Below are 10,360 nucleotides of genomic sequence, written 5' to 3' on the forward strand. Positions count from 1 at the left end.
AGGGAAATGGAAGCTCCAGCCCCCTGGGAAGAGCTGGCTGCTGATGGCACAGCACTGCAGGAGGCACCCGGGGAGCTCCCGTCCATTCCTCCCCGGGCTGGCCAGCAACAGCAGAAGCTGACTGAGCAGCAAAGAGGAGAATGGCAGATGGGAAAGAGGAACCAGCACAAGGGGATAAACCTGCAGTCACACTGCCTTCGCCGCTTGTTAATGAGTCCTGCTACCCTGAGATATCATTGGAATCACTGAAATCATTGAAATCATTACAGTATTGGGGGCGGTGGTGCATTTTGGACCCCATTTGGAGGCCTCAGGGCTGGGCTTTGTGGCTCTGCGTGGAAGTGTAACAATCCAACACCCTTTTATACTGCACAGAGAAATCTACTTGAATCACTCCAAGCTACCAAGCCAGAGCTGAGCCCTCACATTTGTCTTATTCCCAAGAAATATTCAGCTTCCCCCCTGCAACAGTTACACACACCACAGCTTTGATCTCGAGGGGAACGAGTGCAAGAGAGGTGCGTCCCCGATGGCGAACGATGAGGGCTGCGGAGGGAGCACGGGGCAGCAGGTGATGCTCTGTGCTAAAAGGGCTGCAGAGGCAGCACCAGAACCTCTCCCCGAGCTCGCCAGGCCCCTCCATCAGCCTGGCCCCGCGGCTCGCTGGTGTTGGCACGCAGGGAGAGAAACCCGTGAACACCGGCCTCTGCAGAGCAGCACGGGGAGGTGCTGGCATGCCAGGAAAAGCAGGCAGGATGATTCAGAGTTGCTTTTAAACTACAGACTTCCTTCAAACTGCCAGCCATCTGCAGTCACACAAGCTGCAAGACAAGCGCTTAGGGGAGACAACTCAGTTTCTTCACTAAATGAAGTGGAAGAGGCACCTTACTCACTCTCACCCGCTCTAATTGCTGCTGCTTTCATCAGTTTTTAGGCTTGAATGTTGAATAGGAAATAGAGTTCCTGTTTTGAAAGCATGCTTGATTCTTCACTCTGTGCAAAGACAATGGGATGTAGGAAAAAATCAAAAGCTTTGATCCAGCAGATTGCTGGAGATGCTCATTGCCCTTCACAGAGACCCACAGGGCAGGATGGGTTTCTGGCTCCATGACACACAGTTTCCCCCAGACTGTTACACCTCAGGTGTTCAGACAGATTAGTGGGACTAATTCAGAGGGGTCTTGGGACTCTTCCCCGGGGAGAGGTTCTGGTGCTGCCTCTGCAGCCCATTTAGCACAGAGCATCACCTGCTGCCCTGTGCTCCCTCCTCAGCCCTCATCATTCACCATCGGGGAAGCAAACTAATTGCTATGAAAGAATTGCTTTGAAACTCCAGCCTAAACTGCACAGCAGGAGCCACAGGTCATCCCAATGCATCATTTTTTTAATTCCACATCAATGCTAAATGCATCTAGAATTCTGCAGCAATGGTACTTGACCATGACCTCTGTTATTGTCCCAGTGACCATTCACTCATATTTCTTGAGTGAAGAAGCTTCTTTTCAACTTCCAGGATGTGATTAGAGCTTTATCTGCTATATTGAAAGGGTTCCCCTTACAACCTTTTGTTCCAAATGTGGAGAGTTCAGACTCGCCTTGGTTAACACAAACCTGTTATTTTAAAAGCTGAGCAAATTGCTCAGGTTTCTCACAACAAGGCATGTTAATGAATACTGCTATTATTTTTGTAAACCTTCTTAGAGGGGACCCTGATTAACCCCAAACCTTTGTGAGCTGCTGGCCTAGACAGACTCTTCACACAGCAATAGTTGCACAGAGGCGATGTTCCCTTTCCAAAGGATACGTGATCAAAGACCACACCAACATTTTGGCTAAAGGTGAACTCATGTGCAGTAGTTTTTCCCAGTGGCCATCCTTTGCCCTCTCTCCCTATGTCACTGTCCTGATTTGTGGGCTGGAATCTCCTGCCAGTGCCATTTCCAGTCAGCTGATATGCATCATGCAAAGGGAGAAAAGGTGAGCTTTGGATAGTACCCACTGTGCCAGCAGCTGACAATGATCATTTTGAGGATCATTAGTTAGACAATTTTAAATCCATCTAACACACACTTTATTCATTTTTGTGCTCTCAAGTTACTTAATATGCAGGGCTCTGAGATACAAAATTATATATCTTGCTGAAGTCTATATATATTCTGCTGTATCAACCCAAGTGTTTTCATCAGCTAAACTTGTAAATTCACCTCAAAATACTACACTGAGCTCCTTCAAATAGATTACATTTCCCTTAACCCACAGGGGCAGGAAGGAAGGAAATTTTTCCTTCTATAATTCACTACTCAATCTAATTCTTTGAGATTTCTTTCAGATAACATAAACAATCCATAAAATTTGTGATTCTCTGCATACATTCAAAACCCAGCAGGTTTAGTCACTGTTCTATTTGCATTAGCTTGAAGCATAAACACCAAAGACTTAAAAGAATCTCTATTCGGAGCAGGTAAAAAAAAAAGGCAGAAAAACAAAATAGCAACAAAAATAACTCCTTTCCTCTGCATCCTAATGCAAACCTAAATTCATTTTTATTTTAAGGCACTGGTTGTTTTCTGCTGTTAAATGTACCACAGAGGCTATAGAAGATTACAGAGATCTGCCATATTCTATGTAACGGAAAAGAGAGAAACATTCGAGGCTCTTGACAGATTATTCACACATCTAAGCATCAGCAGAATCAAGATGCATCAAATTTGCAGGATGGGAAAAACAATGACCCCTTTTCAGAAGGGCTTGTTTCAGTTCAAAGTTTCCTCTCATTAGCAATAATTCACCAGCAATGACATTGAATACGTTGTTCAGATTGTACAGAACATTTACATCTCCTCAGGTGTGTGAGAAAGTGCTCAGGAAGACCCCTGAATAAAATAAATATAATAAATAAAGTAATAAAATAAAATGATAAATCTTTTATCAGACTCTGATGCTGTTTCTGCTCCTAGAGGTGAATCAGCAACCAGCTCAGCTTCCCGAGCTTTTACTCCTACAGCTGAGGAGCAAAGGCCTGAAGGACGTGCAGCCAGCTCCTCTAAAAGATCAAAAGTAAAATACTGAGGTGCTCTGGGGCTTGGGCACATCAAAGAGCTGCGTTCCCACTTTTGCTTTGTTTCACATGGTGCCTTCAAGGACTTGGAGCACTGCTCCTACTGGGAGTGGGTCTTTCCACCCAAGAAGCTCTTCCCTTAATGACCACAGGGCAATTGCCCAGATAAACCTTCCAGTTTGTGATCAAAGGTACAGCTCTGTCCCCTTCCACCCCAATCCTGGGTTGCCTACTGTCCCATCCAGTTGCTTTTAGCAGGTTTTGCTTTTAAACTTTTTTTAACCACTTTTTCCTCACCCGTCCCCCATTCCTGCTGCTACTGGGCAGTTTCCAAACTCTTCTCAGGTAAGGTACTTGCCTTTAAATCCTAGTCCCTGCTTATTTATTACTGCATTATACTCTTCTGCTCTTAAATCACTGTTCCCTTTCTCCTGTAGGACACAAGATTTGGATTTTAAAAAGCCAAACCATAACAAAAGCCCCGACAAGATCTTGCCTCAGTCTTGTAGAATGTCTCCAACCTGCAAGCTACACACACGCTGGCAAGACGTAAATTCGCTCTTTTCTGTAGTTAGGTATTTTGTAGCTTTTAAGAGGAAATGAGAGGAAAAAACTGAATGGACATGAAAAATAAAGATCTGCACCAGCTCATCTTGCTTAGGCTTCTACAGAGCCTGTGCTGAGGAAAAGGTGTTACTCAGATTTAACTCTGAATAAATTGCCTTCTGGATGGCTTAAACTCCTTCTCCAGATACAGACAAAGCTTTCCCCATCCCCAGGCAGGATGGTGGTGGTGGTTTTGCAGGAAGCTGCCTGCAGAGGAAATCCACAACCAGATCTTTCCCCGCTGGAGCACACAGGGAGGGGTGTCCTTGTGAGAGACAGGACTGGGGATGTGGGGAGGGTGTCTGCAGGGGTTCTCAGACACCTGAGATTGTGTCTGACTGGGAGCAAGTACAAATCCCAGCTCTGCGTGGCTAAGTGGTATTTAAAGCCCACAGAGGTGGCATCTGATGCATGAACCTCAGGGCTACAGAAGGTTTCCCACAATGAAATTCTTTCCAAATTGCTTCACTTCTGGTATGTTTTAGCTTTAGTGGCACACATTGCAATTTGTTTGTCTCTGATGAGTTTGTCACTGTTTAGAGCAAAAATGAAGGCACAAATGGCATTTAGAACTTTCACTAGACAGATTAGAAGCATTAATTAAAACTCATTTGATTTCAGGCACGATAATTTGTTTTCCTTCATTCTGCCATCAACAATTTGCTGCCACCTTATCTTTTCCATGAAGCCTGACTGCAGCAGCCCTTTTAGCAGAGGGCTCAGTTACCAGAATCCAGTGTCTGCTGGCACCAGAGAGGAGGAAGCTGGACCCTTCACATGGCAAGGGGAGAGTGTCTTCATGGGCTGAATGTGCAAGTTTTGGAGGGGAGACACTGTGCAATTTGAAATCCTATTCAATAATCACACCTTTCTTCTGTTCACTACTGTGTAGAGAACTCTTTGAAGGTTTTAAAGCTTTTTTTTTTTTTTAAGGAAGAAAAAGTACAGGTATTTCGATTGTTGCACAGGGGGAAAAACTTTCCTCAGATTTCCCAAACCTAAAGTTATTGTCCTCTGAGATTACAACAGGCTGCTTCCTAAATAGCTAAAGGGAAAACTAGAACCCAAAATAGAACAAGAAGCCCCCAAAGGCCCCACATCTACAAATGAAGAGCATGAGGCACATGAAGAACTCAATGTGGGGAGCAATTTGGTGGATCTGCCCAGAGAAATACCAGCACTGCCTGTACAGGGCCAAGCCATGAGAAAGAGCCACAACAATTTGTAAGGCAAAGGAGGTTTAAAGGAGGAAGCAAACCCAAAACCCATTTCTAGCTGTACTAAAGAGAAGACAAAAGTGCCAATCATTTTTCCAAACACTGTAATCTGAAGTGGCATTTTCTGTTCGTTTTTAATCAAATGGATTGTTTCCCCCCTTAGAATGGTGCTGAGCCTTTTAACATCGCTGCAGAGCAAGACACTGCTAATAAATATTTAAAGTCTCAGAGCTTTAAGTGAAAGGAAGGATTTGTTGGATAATATTTCATTTCCCTTAAACTGTTTATTCACCGTTAAAATTGAAAATTTTAATTTTATGGGGATTGCTGAGAGAGCTGATGTTCAGACATTTCCACAAAAAACCCAAGAGTCATGAAGGCAGTCTATAAATAACCACCTTGGAAATAAACTTCTGTGAATTGGACATAACCCAGATGAGATTTTCAAGTGTGTTGTAAATTACCCACAGCCAGAGCACAGGTCAAAAGTATTTACTAGCACTGAGCTCCATTCCTCACATGTACCTGGCAGGAGTGTCTTAACCTGGAGCAGAGAATACAGAGGCCTGAGGGTCAGTTTTGCTCACCTCCAGCCCTGGGGGTTATTTATTCCTGTGCTGACAGAGCAGTTTTGTCTCCTGGCCTTGCCCTAGTGCAGATGTCCATAACAACCAGAGGCCTTGTCTGAATTTCCAAAACAGAGAATATTCCTAGGACAGGGTGGGAATGCTGCTTTTTAAATGCTGAACTTTCAGGACATCTGCAGTAAAGTTTAAATTAGCAGCTTCAGCTGAGGGTTCAACCAGTGCAAATCTGATGGAGCACCACCACGCTCTGTGCAATCACCTCGGGTCCCAGCCCTCGTCTGCCCCTCTGCATCCTACTGTCCATCCGTCCATCCATCCATCCATCCATCCCTCCCTCCATCCTCTTGCTGTCAGAGCTCCCAGCATCATGACAGATCTTCACATCAGCAGGTTCCTTCCACCATCAGGGAGGTGCCTGCCCTGAACACCAGTAAAAATCCCCCCTCTGAAGCTACCCTGGGTACCCAGCTGCCGTCCTTGCTGATCTTTCAAAGCAGTGCCTAAGCAGTGCAGAGGAGTTTGGCTGCCTCTCCTGGTGAATGTGGCTGCAAATTAATCTTCATAGCAGATATCTGCTGGCTCTGGGAACTGGCAAGTCGGAGCATCCATTAGTGAACACTGTGAGCAGGAAAAACACTCCAGGGCACTGGGTCAGGGAACAGGAGAGAAAACCCAAGTAGGTCACATTCACTAAAACCATCAATTCATTCTTAACTATTCATCATATCTTACACCTCTGCTGGGCCTGGGATTTCAGGAGGAAAATTGCAGTGTCTTCCTCTGGAACCAGAGCGGTGGTTTCATTCATCATATGTGTGGATGTGAGTGGACAGTGGAGACTGTGCAGTCCCTCTCTCTGAATTTCCACTATCACTGCCTCTTGCAGCAGCTCCAAGAGTCCTGGGGAGGACTCTCAGCATCTCCAGCTGCCTCTGAAGTCCATCAGCTGAAGGGATGTTCTAAGGCCACACTTATTAAGCAGAGAACAAGCTTTGAGTGCCACTGCTTCAAGTACCTGTGACTCAGGGAGCTGGTTGGTGGTGTCAGTTAGGGATGCACAGCTTAGAAATGTCCCTCTCTCTTCTCTGCATATCCTCCCCTTGGATTTTGGTGTTGATACCACAGACAGTTTTGTTCCTAAAGGGCAAGAAGGCAAACTATAAAGAGCAGGAAGAAAGGGAGGTGGGAAAAGTGAATAGGACACAAGGATGCCCTGAGACAAGGAGAAGATAAAAACTACAAGTGAAATATGATTAAGGCAAAGAAAATGAACAAAGGAATAGCCACAAATGCTGACTTACAAAATGGGCAGAACAAGAACACAAGGTTATTACCTTAAGCTCAGTGTTAGTTGCAAGAGCTTTGGCTGAGGTGAGTTTGGATGTGCTGGTTCAGACTTGTTTCACCCCAGTTTGAACTATCCAAAAATAAAGTTTGACACATAATGTGATCTGTCAACTGAGGCTGCTTTTCTAGTTAAGAGAAAAGGAAAGAGAGAGACACCTCCCTCCTCCAACAATAGGCATCAGAGCAAGGTACAGTGAATCCTCCCCGACAGTGAAGAAGGAATCAAGCTCAGCTGGATCCAAGCCTGGGGCAGGACAAGCCTCTATCTCACACACATGCCTGGCCTGACAGGCGTTGTGTCATCTCATGCCAAGACACAGCAGCAAGCCAGATTTTCAGTTTATGTTTAATTTAGCTCTTGCTCTGCACACTGATGTTTGAGCCTGGTGATCTACCTGACCCATCAAAACCTGCAAGAGCAGAGCTTTCTTTCATTGCTTTATCCAGAGTTTGAAGTGGAGATGGTGAATTCTAAATTTAGAGCGGCTTCAGCAGCACGCTGTGTCTACCCGTGCCTGCACTCTGCTTTCTGAAAAGATGATGACCAAACCAAATCCAGATTTCCTTTTAATCTGGCCTATTTTAAATCAAACTGCAAAGAAAGATACTAAAGCTGCTACTGTGAAACGTGCTGCTCCATGAATTAGTAATTGTGTTTATCTTCTACATTGGGGATTTTTTGCCTGTGTTGCTGTTTTCTTACTGCCACTCAATGTGAGGAGCTTTTATTTGAATGAGACTATTTCAAAGCACTTTTACACTCATGTAGAGTCAGGGACTTATTTACTTTCTGACAGTTATTTACTTCCTGTAAATATTTCACAGCCACAGGACCTCCCAGATGAAAGCAGAGCTTGCTCTGTGCTCCTGTTCAGGAGTCTAATTAAAAACAGAATAAAATGGGAGGGATGGAGCTAAGTGCTAACTGGAATGGATGTATCTAGAGGGAATTCAGCAAGGGAGCCTTTTCTTGGCACAATTATTGAAGCATAAAAGCAGAGGTAAAGTGCCCAACACAAAACTGAAAGCCCTGAGATTGATGAGGGGAGGGAGAGGAGAGGAGAGGAGAGGAGAGGAGAGGAGAGGAGAGGAGAGGAGAGGAGAGGAGAGGAGAGGAGAGGAGAGGAGAGGAGAGGAGAGGAGAGGAGAGGAGAGGAGAGGAGAGGAGAGGAGAGGAGAGGAGAGGAGAGGAGAGGAGAGGAGAGGAGAGGAGAGGAGAGGAGAGGAGAGGAGAGGAGAGGAGAGGAGAGGAGAGGAGAGGAGGAGGAGAGGAGAGAGGAGGAAGAGAGGAGAGGAGAGAGGAGAGGAGGAGGAGGAGAGGAGGAGGAGAGGAGAGGAGGAGGAGAGGAGAGGAGGAGGAGAGGAGAGGAGGAGGAGAGGAGAGAGGAGGAAGAGAGGAGAGGAGAGAGGAGAGGAGGAGGAGAGGAGGAGAGGAGAGACACCACTGCTCCTGTACAGACTCTGCTGCCACCACTGAAAAGTTGATCCTCATTGCTATTTGACATCACTGAGCCCAGACACCTCCTTTGGCCTAAATCCCATCCCACAGCACAGAACTGAAGTCAGCAGCAGCATCTCCATGTGCCTGTCATCCCACCAGCCCAGAGCCACCCCCATGGGGACAAGGGCTTCTGGGAAGCCCACCTGGGAAGCTCAGGGCATATCCTCTCCCGGGAGAGGTCACTGATGGCCAAACACACCTGAGTATCTCTGGAGCTTGTGGGACTTTTACCAGTGCTGGTACTTTCTCCAGGACGTTAATCATTACAACAGAACGACCAGCACTGCAAGGGACTCCATGGCTGTGCTGCCCTTATATTTGCATAATTCCCCACAATCAGAGCTGCAGGAAAAAAAAACCCCAGGGACTCCAAAGTAATCAAATAAAGAATAAGAAAAAAATAAAGAACAAGCATTATTTCCCCTGTTTTGTTTTGTTTTTTCAGAGATAGCTTGTTTGCTCTTGGTTAAGGGAAGATTACTTACCACAGCTCTCTAGAGGGCAAGGGCAAATTGCTTCAGGTTTTGAGTGAGGATTTTTCACTTAAAAGAGTGCATTTGGAGACAAGGGAGATTATGAACAATCCTTTAACAAGATCCTCAAGCCATCAGGCCGTTTAACATTATTGATCAGTGCAGCCGGAGCACATTTTTAAAGAAATCTATCAGATTAAAATGGAAATAGATTTCTTGTTCTGACTTCTCACAAGCTTCATTTCACTTTGCAGCAGAGAGCTCCTCTGAAAGAGGGGCAGCCCCCAGGTCAGAGGCGGTGACCCTGCCAGGAACATGCTGCCCTGCAGCCCTGCCAGCTCCCTCTGCCTTGGGCACAAGCACAGACTCAGCAATCACTTGTGTGGGATGCTTCTGTTCCAACAAAAAAAGGGTTATTTCAACAAAAAAACCCCAAACCACATCAAACCAGAAGAGACATCTCCTAACAGCTCATTGCTACAGCAAGCCTATTTAATGGGAAGGAACATCACTTGGGTGTTATTTTAAATACCCTTCTTTTGGGAACATAGAGCACCAAGTCAAAATACACCCAGATCTGATCAATGTCACCCACCTAAACTACAAAGCTTTCATCTCCAAAGGGCCCACGGTGGGGATCACAATTCTCAGGATTTGTTTGCAAAATAAATAAAAAGAAGCACTTTGCTTTCAAATTAGTGCCCCAGAAATTGACAGCAATAGTAGTAAGCAATAGAAATTATTTGTATTAATAGCCATGTTTACTCTAATGATGTTGGTATTCTCTGTGAAGATTAATTGGCAATAATGTTGCAAAAACTATTACAAGTGAAATATGCACCATAAACGTAAAATAATTTGACTTACCTATGTTCTAAAGTAAAATATTTACAGTAATGAGATTCTAATTATCCTTTGTTATGGCAGACCATTCTCCACACTCCTTTTTATTGATAGGAGATGTATTGTTTCAGCATTTTAGCTCAATTTATTTTCTCACATTTGCATTTCCTTATGCACAGAAAATGAGAGGCGATCATTACCTTCTTCACTTTGCATTCAATTTACATCAACAGCGCATTACCTCATCCTAACTCATTTATCAACCACAGAAATTTGATAACAAAAGCTACTGTCAGTGATGAATAAAGATCATTTCAAATGGAGCAAGAAGAAACAAGATGAATTATAGGTTTCAGGACCTTTTGTTTGCTCAAGAAAAGGAAGAAAAAGGATTTTTTCCACCTAGACAAGACGGAGCTCACGAGGCTGCTACTCATATCCAGCATCTCCTCTTCAGCTGCAGCTGATGGGTCTGTGTTGCACACAGAGGTAACCCCAAATACCCATGAACCATAAATGTCTGAGCCCTTTGCCTCACAAAAGAACGTTCTTAATCTTCTGGACTGAGTGCACAGAACTTATGGTTCATAAGCTCGAGGAAAACCTTTAACAACTACCCAAGGGCGACGGCAGCCCCAGAGCAATTACTGGTGCTCCAGCCCGGGAGACACCGGCACATCCAGCAGGGCACAGACCCGGGCTCCTGGGACAGCGTTTGCCAGCTTGTG

Source organism: Corvus cornix, chromosome 4A (assembly GCF_000738735.6).
Source record: "Corvus cornix cornix isolate S_Up_H32 chromosome 4A, ASM73873v5, whole genome shotgun sequence".
Taxonomy (NCBI): domain Eukaryota; kingdom Metazoa; phylum Chordata; class Aves; order Passeriformes; family Corvidae; genus Corvus; species Corvus cornix.